At 40.7% G+C, this 15,509-nt stretch overlaps 1 protein-coding gene across 2 annotated transcripts in view; it reads left to right on the top strand.

The window, feature by feature from the left end:
- Positions 1-15,509, top strand: part of MAP2K5 (mitogen-activated protein kinase kinase 5) — a 263,379-nt gene that overhangs the window by 181,690 nt on the left and 66,180 nt on the right. The gene's annotated exons all lie outside the window — the stretch shown is intronic.

The raw sequence follows: 15,509 nt of genomic DNA, 5'->3' as shown, positions 1-15,509 counted from the left end.
TTCTCCTGGTACCCATGTAGACATTTAAAGACCCTTCACTTGCTGAAATTTCTGTTTTGTATTCTTTTTCTTTTACAGTTAAAGCCATTAGAGAAGTCGAAGAGAAGCTGTTAGGTTCAAGAATGTTAGTCTCACTTTTCACATTTATAGGCTTCTTTGTTTAAACATAATCTTTTCCTTAAAGAGAAAGCCGGAAATGTCACGATTGTTGGCATGCGTGTCGCATTTGGTGAGATTGTAGTGTATAGAGCCGGCTGCTTAGCTCTAGGTAGCCCATCAAATTAAAGTCACATTTTCAGGATTTATAGCTCATTAGAATATTTATCTCGGTAAGCTTCTTATTGTGTCACTAATTTTTAAACAATTCGCTGTTTGGCCAATTTGTGAAGTCCCCTAAAATTTTGTACTAAATCAAGACAGGAGGTCATATACACTATCTCAGACAAGTCGTAGTAGAAAACTTGTAAGTAATAAAAATGCCAAAGATTGAGACTGTAGCTCTACTCTTGAGATACCAAATGTCTCAGGTAATTAATCTGAGACTGGGTGATAGGTCTAAGAGACGGGTTGCCATTGCATGTGACCAATGAAGCATTTGAAAGCTCTGGTCAGAGTTGGGAGGAGGCTGTATCCCCTTGCAATACTGTTTTCCTGAATGTCTAAGTAAGTATATGTTTACTTGATCAGTCAAGTGGAAGTTGGAAAATTCTGATGTGCTGAACTCCTTAGTTAGCAATAACCTTTATGCCAGAGTGGGGAGAGGGGGCAGGGGGAGGGGGACTGTGCTCCTTGAATCACAGTAGAATATTGCCACCAAATTGGGACTTTTGCTTCAAATAATAGGAGCAGCTTTGATACCATCAGGCCTATTTCCCAGGTTTTTCAACAGAAGTTTGTGTGCTTCATTGCTAGAATCAATACTGACTTTTGATAAAGTTGGTATTTATTTTACAGGCTTTATGCTATAGACTGAAGGTGGAGAAAGAGTACTTGATAAATTTCTTTTGTGCCCCCTCTCTTTTGCCCTCAAAGCACTTGAAGAAAAGTGTTTGTTTTTATAGTGTCACAGAGACTGGATTATTAAATAATACCTTCTCTTTGGCCCGTATTACCTCATTGGAACCCCCACCACTCTGAGATAGCTTCCCCTCATATATTGGGCAAGCAGAATGGCTGGTTTCTCACTATGGAACTGCAGGTGGTTTGGTGCCATTGGATCCCAAATGGAGTAGTCTCAGAATTGGAGGGGATCTTAGACATCATTGAGTCAAACCTCTCTACAATATCTGAAAAGCAAACATCCACACTGTGCTTGAATACCCCCAGAGATAGGAAACTCACTTCTTTCCAAAGCAGCCATAGAGTCAAAGCAGCGTTCTATTTATCGAGCTGGGGACTGCCTCCCATTTGTTACCCCTTTCTTATCTGATTAAAGGAAGTCTGCAGATCAAATGAGAAGGATATAAAACCACTCAGAAAAGTACAAAGGGCCACCCCACTGGCCTTGATGTTGGGCTGTAACACAAACTTCTGATTGTCAATCTGAAGGTTGCAATAGGATGTGCTCAGCAACGCGCCAGCCACAACTGGCGCCCAGCATCCAATGAGCAGAGGTGAAAGTGGGGAGGAGAAGCTACTTCAGACTCTTCCTTCCCCCAGCCCAGCGTCAGTGCTGCTGACAGCGTCATTAGCAGCGCCTCTTCCTGCTGGTGACGGTGACACCGGCGACACCGTGTATACCCAGTGGGGATGCAGCCAAGAGAGGGGTGCTGGGAAGATATCTAGGAGAGTCCGTGGGACCAACATAAAGGTTAAAGGACTGGATTTTTGCTGAAATAATCATTTTATATGAATTACATTGTTTTGTAGGTTGGGTTTTTATTTGGTATTTGAAAATACTATCCATTTTCGTTTCCTTTAGGTCTTAAAGTTGCATAGCCTCATTGGCATACAATGCAGGATGCTATAGAAAAAAAGGGCAAAGAACCACTAAAAATGCAGTCTTATTACTATAGCGTATACTAGGAATGGCGATGTCTTAGGTTCATCTTCTAGCACTTTTCCACATGGAGTCCAGACACTTTCTGGTATCTGACTGGCTGTGCATCCACCCTGCAGGGACCGTTACTCCCTGCCTCCAGAGGAGCAGACAGGCTCAGAGAGGCAGCACCCATTGCCTGCGTGATGAATGGGTACAGCTGGGTCAGGGTTTGCAGGCAGAGACCGAAGGACTGGCTCTGTGTACTCTGAACTTGGGTGGCTCTTTGTACCACTGCTCTTCGCCCTCAGCCCCACCAAGCCTTTCACTTCTCTTGGTTTCTCCCTCTGCCCTAGAGAGGCCTCTTGTGTAGATGAAAAGTTCTGAACATGGGAGGGGTGTGCCATTGTAGGCGATGACAAGACCATTCCCCAGAGCCCTTGTGCTTTCTTACCATGTGTTTAGCAGAGTGACAGGAGGACCAGAGGGCCCCAGAGCTCTAACTGACCCCAGTACCATTCGGTTCTTGGTGCCTGGGAAGCTTATTCTGCAATAGGACAATGAAAAATTGTGTTTTAAGCATCCTGCAAGCAGAGAGTATCTCAATTTCTTGAACAATTTAGCTTTAATAGTAATCTGGTAAGATGTGCAGGTCTGGACAAGGACTGGAGCTGTGTGTAGTTAATCATGTAGATCTGAATTCAGTTGACTTAAAAAACATGATGGTGGGCAATGGTTTGTTTAATGACACCATAATTTAGGAGAAATAAAAAAGATTGCACGCTAAAAATCATCGTCCCTCATTCAAACTTTACAGTAGTTCCCTGCATTAGAATGATAGTCAATCCATTAAGGAGACTTCTCAGGGGATACGCCAGCTCTGGCATTTGGAAATTTGGTAAGCAAGATGCCACAGGAAAGTAAGATAATACAGATACAAATGTATTTAAAGTACTTTTGCATGAATAAAAATGTTCTTCTTTTGGCGATATTTCCTGATCTTGGTTAATAAATTACATCAAAATGACCTGAAGTTAAAAAAAGGAAAAAAAAATCTGAGCAAATAGTGCCCCTGGTATTGTAAAGCTTTGAATGTTTTCACACCCCATTAATTTATTACTTCTCTTTCTTCATCTTTAAATTTTTTTTTCAAAAATTCCGACTCCCCGCTGCTGCAGTGATTTTCATCTTGTTGTTAATTTTCCCTGCTCCATATGGAGCTCCAGACATTTCACCTGGAGGCTGTACTAGATTTTGCTGTAGTGATCATACTTCCGGAGGCCAAACTGTCATTTAGGGTTCCTGGTGCATCTGTCTGCGCCAGGCTTTTCACTGGCATGGGAGAGTGTGAATAACAAATTGGATGCACCTGAGATTCAGATGATTAGTGTGTTTTGTGAATCTCCACGACTTGTAAGCAGATAGCTCTGGGGGGGTGATGGGAGGGCTAAGCAGCGACTGTGGGTGAATCTGTAGTCACACCTTACATTTGGGGCTTTGCAAAGGAAGTGCAAACATCCTAGGCAGTCTGGGTGCAGAGAGAGTAACAAATATTTCATCCTGCCTTGTCATTGATTAGAAAAGAGCCTTTAATTTCATTTCACCCCATGTTGTGATTAATTTGCATTCTTTGTCAGAAGTTAATGGAGTTTTTTATGGTTCACTCTGAAATCCTTGAAGACATCAGACTTGATCTGATGTTTATACAACCGCCAGCGGAATTTTTTCGTTTGATTGATGGCAAGCTTGATGTTATTCCAAACGGCTTTTTAAGCTGTTTTTAAGAATTATTTGAATAAAATGCAAGCAAGATATTGTTGTAAGACCAAGATTATCTGTTAAAAATCTGTTTCAAATAAAGAAGATGATAAGTAGTAAAAGGAATCAAAAACATAAGAGAGTGAGTAGTGAAGTTATTTGTTAAAAATACATAAGAATGGCATTCAAATAAATTGTTGCAATATAGAGAGGTCACTTTTGTTGAAAAAACATACCACCATCTGGGCAAGCAGGATAATTAAAACTAAGGTAAAAGGTGAGTCTACATCTTTAGGATTAAAAGCCTTTACTACCAATTGACTAATTCTCATTTATTCTGCCAGCTTTTGCCACCAATGTACGAAATAGAGATCTGCTGTTCTTTAACTCAAGGAGACAGGGTCTGTCAGGCCTGTTAGCTGAACAAAATGATGACATATTGCTCGTCTCAATAAAGAGGCATTCTTAAATCCCAATACAAGTTAAACATAAGTGGATAATAGAGGATTTTAAGTGAATGACTGGCCTTTTTCACGAGATAGTTCAGAAATGAAAATATCCTGTGGTTAAAAGCAAAATACCCCCGTTGTTCATGAGTAAGAGAAATGTGTTCGCCCCTTATACATTATATATCAAATACAAGGGAAGCTATAGGTGGCATTTGCTCAGAACCCCCTGCTACTAACCAAGGAAGTATGTATTGCAAATGCTTTTTGATTACTGATACCATTTGTTTGATCTGGGGGCTTTGCCTTGCTTCAGCAGATTCTTGCTTTGCTGTGATTGCTGCTAGTGAGACTTACTCATAGGTCAACAAGCTACTTATCTGAGCACTTTCATTTAAAACAGATTAATTTATTTGCTGTATCTGAAAGTTTGCTAAATAATTGCGTGGTTTTAATTGAAGTTACTGCCTTCTGATCCTTGTATTAACATGATCTAAGGTCCTTTTTATTATATGCAATCCATATTATTGACCAGATTTGCCCTGTTTTCATTTAAATGTAAGCAGCTTGTCAAAGAGAAAATATTTTGTTTAACTTGGCTTGGAAACCTGCTATTTTAATGTTTTTTCTTTCAATTGACACACTGTCTTTTAAGCATTCATTTATTTTGTAGTAATAAATTGTGCTGTGGATAGGGTATTTTTATCTCATAATAGAGTAAAAAAGCATATGTTATGAAAACTATTTTAAAATATTAAACACTTTACAAAAGCTAATGTTAAAATACTAGAATTTTTACGCCAAATTTTATTCATCTTTTAAAAGCCTTTGACTATATTGTTACTAATCCTAATTTTGATAATTTAGCATTGTTTTATAGTCAATGTTAAATTTAAACCATAGATATCACTCTTATTTATCTATTAATGCAGATCTATTAAGTATCCAGTTTTCGGTGTAAGGTCTTCAATTAAAAAAAATTAAAAATAAAAAACAGCAGTGGGTAATACACCAAACTTCACATGCTCATCTCTACTTGATAAGAGTCCAAAAAGAGCAATATGCAGGCAATTTTTTTCTAAACAGATTTCTAGCCTACATGTTTTAATTCATTGTTTATGTTTGTCCTTACTATTTAGGATATAAACACTTAAAATATACTGATATTTTACGCCATAAAGTCAGAGTTTATGTTCCATAATATGCAGAGGTGAAATTTCAGTGATATGAAGATGTTCACTTATACACATTTGCTTCTTCCCAGGAACCTTTTAATTGTCACGTCAAATGTTCCCAGTATATATCTCATACTTATCAAGAGGTCTCATAATTTTATTTGCTTAGTCTATGCCAAATATAAGAGGTAGGTTCCTAGTATGTCTTTAAGATAAAGAGAAATGGAAGATAAATCATCCCCAGAGTGTGGGTAGCTTAGAAATGTGTAAATTTCCATGAAAGATAAGTTACTTATTAATACCCCAGTTGAGGTAGTAGTTAACCAACAAGGTTAGTGATTTCTGTCTTTTTCCTTTTCTTTTTTTTAATATGTTTTTATTGATTTTCTTAGAAAGAGAGGAAGGGAGAAAGAGAGAGAGATGGAAACATCAATCAGCTGCTTCATGCACGCCCCCTACTGAGAATCGAACTTGAAAACCAGGCATGTGCCCTGACAGGAAATCCAACTGTGACCTCCTGGTGCATGAGTCACTGCTCAATCCACTGAGCCACCCTAGCTGGGCTGTCTTTTTTTTTTTTTTTCTTTTTTAAGCAATTACCTCAGGGTGTGATTTTATTGCACCTTCTAAACTATCATATGAGGTACATCTCAGTTTAATTCAACATATATTTGTCATTGAGCATCTACTGTACCTGACACTGTATGCTACACACTGGGCATACAGAAATGAAACAGATGTAGTCCCTGCTCTCAAAGAGTCTGATCCAGTGCAAAGGGGAGGGTCGGGGGGCTGGTGATAAGGCACCACAGACAAAGGAGAGTTGATGTAAAAGGAACCTGTAATACGTGGTCTGCTCTGGACTCAAGAGGAAGAGGTCAGCTCACTTCAGGAGGCCATGAGAATTTCACAGAGCAGGTGATGCTTGAGCTGGGCTCTTAGACGGGAAGGATGGGCAGGCACTTTCCAGACATTTTAATCAAAAGGAGAATCACCTGGTAGAAGACAGGTCTAAAGCAGCATGCAGTACTTGGTGTCCTTCTAGTACTTCAGCTCAGTAGGGTACTGCCACTGTCATTACCTTCATTTCCCTAACAGTTTAGGAATTTCTGTAGGTAACTTTTATAGCAACACTGGGAGGAAAGTCAGAAAGGGAAGGGAAAAACAATAAAGGAGAGAGGTGGTATGTCAGGATGGAGATGACAAGTGTAGCAGAGAACAGATAATGAAATTGGGTTTGAGAATGTCAAGAATCCTTCTGAGGTGACTGGGAGCCAGTCTGAGGTTGGAAATCATTGCATTTTGAGATCTCTGCCCATAAGGTCAGTTGGCACATTCCTCTAAGGGGTTCCCTGCCATCCTTCATGAATTTGACTAGGCACATTATAGCATGTTCTCTACACTTGCTAGGGGTGGGGGAGGGTTGGAATTGCCATGACCACATACGCTAACACCTAAGGGAGCACTTTGAAAAATATAAGGTGGTAAACAAGAGCAAGGTAATATTAGTATTATTTATATTAGCAGAAAGTACTTTAGGGATTTACCTATGTAATTCTGAAAATATATGACCATGTCTCACACCAGGTAGGACTAAAATGAATTACTTTTCTGATCCCATAGAGCCTTCCTTTACAGCCTTTCTTTTTTGAGTTACAATTTATCATTCATAATCACAATCATAGCATATAGAATTATATACAAAGTCCAGTCATTTTCAGTTCAGTAGCTGGGAACCATGATTCTTTTACAATTTTTAAATAACCAGTTTAGCCCAGAAATAGAATTGAAGTTTGAAGTAATACACTTGGTGCCCGGTTGGCTTTCAGGTTGCGACTCTGTCATCTTGTCTTTCTCGTAGGTTCTGTGGTCTGGGAGGCCTTCTATTTTTCCCCCTTTGGCTTTTTTGTGTTGTTCTTTTTTCTTTTCTTTTTTTGGTACTGTCTGCTACTTTTTAGGATGTGAAGAGATCTTACAGTGATCTAGTCCAACTCCTTTATTTTATAGAGGAAGAAATAGGGGTCCATCACCATTAAACTGCTCAGTCATGATTACCAGATAGTCAGCAACAGGGTCAGACTGTCCTCCTACTCAAGAGGGATGGTGGGGGACAAAGTGAGATAAGGCACCCAGAGGCTTTGAGCCCAAATGGCCATCCTTATTTTATCCACCCATCCACTCAAGCACTGCCTCCAACTGGTGTGTCTGCAGAGATGTAAATTGCTATCCCAGGATGCTCCAGGCCTGCCAGGTAATTGCTGATGGATATGGATCCCTGGGGGGAAAGTGGTCTTCAACAGCGGGTAGCAGCAGCAGCAACAGACAAAGACATCAACTTTTATTGTACCCCAGTGTTTTACTTATCACCACTCAGTATAGAAAACTTGGGTAGATTTGGGGCTAGGAGCTCATTGGCATCCAAGTTAAAAAGGGGGCAGACCTGGCCAAGCTTTGTTTGAGCACAGATTACTTTTTAGATGTTTAACCGTTCTGGATTAATGCCTGGGGGGTTGGGGAATTCTTCCTCAACTAAAATGTTAATGATGCTAAGAACCCAGCCCTCTTTAGTGCCAATAAAACAGACGAGCTAAGTTCATTGAAAAATCAATGAGTTGCCTAAAAGGAGCAAAGAGCTGATTCGATTTAGGACTAGAGATTGCCCAGGACACACCAGGTAGAAAGAGGGTTCCAGGGACCGCTAGAAGCTAGAAAAGGAGGCAGTTGTCTGTTTATGCACAGAGCCAAGGTGTCATCGCCAAGGGATTGTGGGAAGCTGAGGCACCCAGTTAGAACCAAGTGTGGACTCTGTTACGCTGTATACACTGTCAGGGTCTATGGATGGTGACTGCCATCAAGAGAAGGAAAGAAAGGCTAAGAAATAAAAGTCTTATGAGGAAAGGAGCTCTGAGGAGGAAAGAAAGACCAAAGTGGGGTGGGGAGAAGGGGTAATGAGGGTTGTCTTGTTTTCTGTTCAGAAACAGGTTGCAGAGAGCACCATTCTGGGCATGAGGAGACCTTGACTGTAGTCCTAGTTCTAGTTTGATAAAATACAGTAAAACAAGAGAAAGTTCCAGCCAAAGGCCTCAGTCCAGCCCCTGCTCTTTGGACAGGCCTATGCCTCCTTGGTAGCCAGGCAGCTGGAAACACTTAATGGTTCAAGGCAGAGGGGACCAGGGGGCAGCAGGTGACACACAATAAGTCATAAATTATTGTTAGTATATGGGTTCCACCCAATCACACACACAGCTAACGCAGGTTCTAGTTCTGGTTTTTCTTGTTAGTTGTGTGACCTTCTTTTCGGAGCTCAGTTTCCTCATCTGGAAATTGATGGCAGTGTCCTAGGTCAGTGACCTGCAGAATGATGGAAAGACAGGACAGAGTAGTAGGGGGGTGTGAAGTCATCATCCCATAAAGCACATAGGGACTACTTGGAGCAGGGGAATGTTGTTAGTGTCATTGCTAATAGAAGGGGAGAGAATAGAGGGCAATCAAACATAGCAATGATTATAAGAAGCAAATAAGATGTTCATTCAAGAAAGAAAACATTGTAGAGACATGACAACTATCTTCAAATATGTGAAGAGTTGTCATTAGACTTAATCACTACAGCTCCCGACCATATTTGGACTCAAAATAAGAAAGAACTTTCTAACAATTTAAGCTACCCTAGATAGAATCATTGGAATCCCACCATTGGATATCTTCTAGCCAAAGGCAGTATGCCGGTCTGTCAGGAATGTTACAAAGCGAATTTCTTTATGGAGCAAGGAATTGGACTACATGATTTCTAACATTGTTCTAGATTCTATGGCCTGTGGAGGATTTAAGCTAATAGGGATGCACTAAGTGTTAACTCCAAAAAAAACCCTTTCAGACAGACTCATTTAAAAAAAAAAAACTTTTGCTATAGCACATTTATTTGACTATGAAGAGTGGAATGGTCAACAAGCCTTTCTCCGAGAAAACACCTCCCCCACTCTCACCCTCATACACACACATAACTGGTAAACTAGATTTGAAATAAGACCACCTTTTTTTGGAACTAAAGAAAGAAAAAAAGTTTGATAGAGGAGATGTCTAAAATCTTCTTTGAATGGAAAGTGCTTAATGGATTATTTGTACCATTAGACACAATGTTAATTTTGTAATTCACAATGATCATTTTGAATGGTGGTTCTGTGCTCCTGCTTTTCTCACAAAATTTGGGTTCTAAATATTTAAACTTACATTTGCCCAGAGGATGGTTTCCTGTGGCTCCTGTACACCTGTGTAAAATAGGACATGAGCTACCTCAGTGTTAAATACACAAGGGATAAAAGGAGGAGACTGGCAGTCAGATCCCTTTCCTGCTTCCTGACTGCAGACCCAGCGAATGAATCATGCTCTGGACCTTGGTGCTCCCGTGCTGTTTCCTGTGAAAATGGGTTGTCCTTGAATGCGGGAAGCCGCAGAGCCAAATGATCTAATTTATGGTCCTATCCACATGCTGCCCTCCTCTAGGCATCTTAGAGCCTTTCTCTCCCACCCAGCTGTGTGTTAAGTTCAGGGTTACCTCATTGTAGCTTTTCAAACCTGGTCACTCCTGAGTGCAGCACCCTAGCTGGAGTGTGAGGGTGGGGAGAGAGAAGGCGCCTGAGTGGATCTTGGGATGTGGGAATCACAGTGACTTTCTTATGCCCTACCTAGTGAGTAGCTCTCTATTAAACCTTCTTATGACTTATTTATATTTTGAGTCTTTTTTGTTTACTTAAATGTTTTATGGCTTCGTTTTTTGTTTTGTACTATAAAAATACACTAATAGTCTCACAGACATGATAAGAATTTGAACAATGTAAGAGGCTGGACCAAGGAGATAGGTTGGCACTAGTGAATTATATATACTTGTTCATTTTGTTTATTAGAAATAAAATATAGTATTCATTTGTTTTGTCTCATAATCAGTATCCAAAAATGCCAACATTTTCATTTGTAGTTAACCAGAGTAAAGTTAGTTCTGTTCCTTTTTCCAGCAGTCCTCTGTCGAGGAACTCTTTACATTATTGGTACAAAGCAGTGTGTACTCAGTTTACAGTCATGTGGAAGCGATTTTTTCCCCCTCTTTTTGAGATTTGGGCGCTTTTTTTTGGCAAGTTATAGTGGATTGGAGGTGGTGCATTCCTAAGTTTTAGCACCTCGTGCAGTGCCAGGTAAAATGAGGTTGAATCTGATACCAGTTCTCCCTCAAGTCGGAAAGAAGTCCTGGCGCCTGAATGGGAGGCTCTGCCTTTGAGGAGTCTTTGGGCGCCTCCATCTCCTCCCTTCACTGTGTAGCCAGGAGCCCTGGGCCCCGTGAAGACAGGGAGCTACGGAGGCCACGAACTTGACTGGAATCCGGGGTCTTTCTAACTCCAGAGTACATGCGTTTCCCCACAGTAGGCAGCCTCCGATCAGCAGTTTCAGGCCAGGTTCCCTCTATGACTCTGGGCACTGCTTCCCTCCGAGCCTCAGTTTCCCTGACAGCAAAATGAGCAGACCAAACTAGATTATCTCTGAGGCCTCTTCCATTTCACATATTCTTTAGGTCATTCTTCCCATTTAGAATATGAAAGTCCCAGTTTACCTTAATCCCTGTTTATATTTAGCTGAATGCAACTGACTTGAAAGGAGAATCTTTGCAATGTAGCCACAGTTCTTGAAATTTGAAGTTTAAAAAAGAGTAAAGCAGAGTTCAACCTGAAAGCTGGAATGTGGTGTCAGTGGCGTAACAAATAAAAATGATATTCTTTAAAAATTCCAACCATGTGATTTAATTTTATATATTTTTTTTCTATTTAAGAGAAAAATAACACAAGCTTGGAAAGCAGTAAATATGTAAAGAGAGAATTTGTCAACTGATATTGGAAGATCTGACCTAGGTCACACATAACTCTCTCAGACAACAGCTGCAGGGCAAGCCATAATTTCAGAGAGTAAAAGAGAAAATGAAAGCTATAGCTGGTGTCTTCTTTAAGTTACACAGGTGGACTCATTTTAGTTTTCTGATTGTGCTTCTGAATATAATGTAAAATGGCTGGTAGTCACGTCAGTGTTACCACTGTCTGTAAAAAGTACATCTGCAGACATAGGAGCATAATGTGAGACTTCCAATGTTGCTTTTTATCCCCAGAGTCAAAGCCCCACAGGCAAACTTTTGCACTGGAAATCTTTCCAGGCTCATTTTCCAAAGTCTTAAGTCATGTTATGGGAATCTTTCTAATTGCTACTTATATGGTCCTTACAAAGAAATATTTGATAAATGTTACTGCGGTGGCATCCTGATACCTAACTGATACTTTGCCTGGCTGTTATGAAGTCATTCTTCCCTGTTTAACCACATAATAGCCTATCTGACATCACAGTGAGGCATAACTAATTCTTGTTAGTATAACTTGAAATCTTGGATCGAAGGGCTGGCAAAAGAGAAAAGCTATGCCCGGAAGAGGGAAGAGGTTCATCTAATTAGTGTATCAAAGTGCTACTAGTTTTAGAAACTGATTAGCAAAAGGTAAGACTGGATCAATTACTGTTCTGTTCATTGTCCCAAAGTTAGACGTAGAAAACTCAACACAAGCAAAATGTATAAGCAAGAAGGGAGACTTGGACAAGTCGGTTATAAACAGCATTTCATATGTTGTACGGTGCAGGCACTACATCAGCTCTAACGATGTTATTGTGTCCCTCTGAACTCTGCTCCCACGGCTGAGCATTTGGAAGGCAGACCCAGAATGAAGAGAGGCATTCACCAAGCTACCATTTTATACGGAGGACCCTCAGCACCACTTTTCATGTGCTGTTCAAGTGGGGGCTTCACTTCCTCATGAACTGTGTGCCAACGCAGAGGCAGGGACTGGAGGCTGACTTTGTATCTGTTTTATGGTTGCTGCGCTGTACTGTAATGTGATTTTGAAAAAGGTAAACAACAAAGAGTTTAGCAGTGAAAAATACGCCTAATATAAATACAGTCGAGTACATAGCAGATCAGATTTTGAAAAATATGACTGTGGCATTAAATTTTCTGGTGGAATTAACAGAGGAACGGAATATAGCCTTTAAGGCAATATATCTGAGACAGAGAAAGGAGATAATACATCTAACTCTATGGTCTATGTGGCATTCATATAAAGAAAAGCACAGTAGCTTTATTTAATTGAGAAAATGAATCAATTACAGTGATGTTGCATCATCAGATTCTTGGGAAATGGAAGATATAAGTCACCGCATTGTGTAACAGTGTTAAAAAGTAATTGAGTATCTTAAACATTTTGAATCAATTTCAGGTGCTGGCAATGCTACCTTAATACAAAATTTATGAAGATGATTTCATACAATATGTTACTATCAAAACGGTGTAATAAAACCTGGTAACAATGTCTCTCTAAAAATCTGGGCAAAACAGATCATAGAAAAAGACTTTGTTGTTTCTGTTTCTCCCTTTCTTATAGTAAAGAGCCAGCATTGAAGTAGTGCCGTTTTAAGTTGTCTTAAACCATGCATTAAGCCCACCAAATAAAGCACGGCGGAGGAGACCTTCTCCAAGGTCCGGTTCATACGGAAATGTCCTCCCTTCCACTCACTGGGTTTCCACCATTCATGTTACTGGGAACACTGTCTCGTGATCCATTCTTGAATTCATTTTGCAAGATCTCACTTAGAATGTTTGCCGCATGTTTTCCTCAGAGAATGTTATAATCACCATGACTGTTGGAAATTTGTGGAAAACATTCTCTTTGAGGTCAAAACAGATTTCTAATTCCTTTTTCATTACAAATAACTCTCCGTTTGAAGTAGATAAATCTTACCAAGAAGGGGGGCAGGTGGGGGTCGATGTGCACTTAAACATATATAAAAGCACAGTTACCTGGGCTTTTCAAGATTGTTTAAAGGAGGTGTGGCTTGTTACTAAAATCCTTAACCTCTCCAGGGTGGTAGTTAACAGTTTTGTCTTGCTTTTTAATATAAATCTTTACTTGCAGAGCTTTATCCAGAAATTCTCGTTGATAGAGAATCAAGGAACAATAACTAAGACAACATTAAGTAGACTAAGACTACCCCTAAAACTAATTAATATAATATTGAATGTCAACTGTAATTGAAATTTTTCTAATTTTTTTTAAAGTAGACTAAGAGCCAGTTAGCCTGGGACAAAGGTTTCTGGGAATGGTGTTTGGGGAAGGAGGGGGTGATAAGGATAAGGGGGTGATGGTGGGCACCATGTTCAGTCGAGATAAAACATAGAAAGGCACTTCTTTAAACACTGAAGCACTAGGTGGAAGGGTCTGCTGATCAGCCCTGTGGATGCAAAAGAAATGACAACACAGCTTCTGCCCTTGAGAAGCTTACAGTCTAGTTGAAAAGAACCCACACACCGAAATCATACTTTATCAACTTGACCATGCCCAGCATATATGCAAATCTAATTGTTTTTAAGCAATATTATGACTGTAGGCAGATGTAATGCAGATTGTGGAGAGAGGGGAGCATTGGAGAAGACCCAGCACAGCCACAGCCTGTTCCTGCAGCCCCATCCTCTGAGAGGCCCAGTTACCCAGCATAGAATAGAGATTCTCAAGGTGGTTGTGCAGATCAAAGAACTTTTTAAAGCATCGTTAAGAATATACGGGGGGCCCTGGCCAGTGTGACTCAGTTGGAGCATTGTCCAGTACACGAAAAGGTCACAGGTTCAGTTCTCAGCCAGGTTTCAGTCGCATATGAGAGGCAACCAGTCCATGTTTCTTTCCCTCCCTTTTTACTTCCTCTCTTACTCTCTCTAAAAGTAATAAACATGTCCTCTGCCATTTGACCCAGTGACCCCACTTCTAGAAATATATCCTAAGAGACCTGAAACACCAGTCAGAAAGAACGTGTGCACCCCCAGCTAAGATCTGGAAAAAGCCCAAGTGCCCATCAGTACATGCGTGGATAAAAAAAAAAAAAGCTGTGGTACATTTATACCATGGAATACTATGCAGCAGTAAAAAAGGAGGATATCTCACACTTTCGAGACAGCATGGAGGGACCTGAAGAGTATTATATTAAGTGAAATGGCCAGCCAGAGAAAGACAAGTATCACATGATCTCACTCACATGTGGAATCTAATGAACAAAATAACTTGATGCACAAAAAAGATCCAGAGACATAGAAGCATGGAACAAACTGGAATCTCAGAGGTAAGGTGGGGGAGGGTGGGTGAGAGGGTGAGTGGGTGGAAAAAGATCAAGGAATTAGTGTGCATATATGCATAGCCCATGGACAAAGACAATAGGGTGGTGAAGGCCTAGGGTGTGGGGTGGAGGTGGTCTAGAAGAGGTCAATGAGGGGGAAAGTAGGGGATATATGTAATACTTTCAACAATAAAGATTTTTTTTAAATAAAACTAAACATGCCTTCTAGTGAGGATTAAACATTTTTAAAAAACATATGGAGGCCCTAACTGGTTTGGCTCAGTGGATAGAGCATCAGCCTGCGGACTGAAAGGTCCCAGGTTCGATTCTGGTCAAGGGCATGTACCTTGGTTGCGGGCACATCCCCAGTAGGAGGTGTGCAGGAGGCAGCTGATCGGTGTTTCTCTTTCATCGATGTTTCTAACTCTCTATACCTCTCCCTTCCTCTCTGGAAAATCAATAAAATATATTTTTTAAAAAACATATGAAGGGAGTTCCAAATTCAGATAAGACTAAAATACAAAAGCAAAAGCAAGCAATTAAATAAACAAAACAGATCTAGAGGGTTTTATTGGAAAATTCTACCAACATCCAAAAACACACACGCGATATGGGTGGGGCAGCCCTACCTTTTCTCCTGTAGCGCCTCATCCAGGACATCCTGCTTGTCCTGCAGCATCCGATGGAGGTACCGCATCTCCTGCTGGTACTGAGCGGTCTTGCTAGCAAAGTCCTCCTGCTGCTCTGTCAGACAGTGACTAATGTCATCCAGCTTCAGTGCAGCCAGCTTCTTGTAACCCTGGTGGAGGAGGAGGACTCTGTGAGTGAGGGAGGCTGCTTGCTGCCCAGGCCGAGGCCTCAAGGATGCATTCCCGACCCACCTCCTTGTGCTGTCAGAGACCAATGAGTTGAGTAAGCCCTGGATAGGTCTGATCTGGGAGGGCAAGGCTGGATCATAAAGGTCATATAAAA

Source organism: Myotis davidii, unplaced genomic scaffold, assembly GCF_000327345.1.
Source record: "Myotis davidii unplaced genomic scaffold, ASM32734v1 scaffold673, whole genome shotgun sequence".
Classification (NCBI taxonomy): Eukaryota; Metazoa; Chordata; class Mammalia; order Chiroptera; family Vespertilionidae; genus Myotis; species Myotis davidii.
This window is presented reverse-complemented; position numbering and strand designations above follow the sequence as displayed.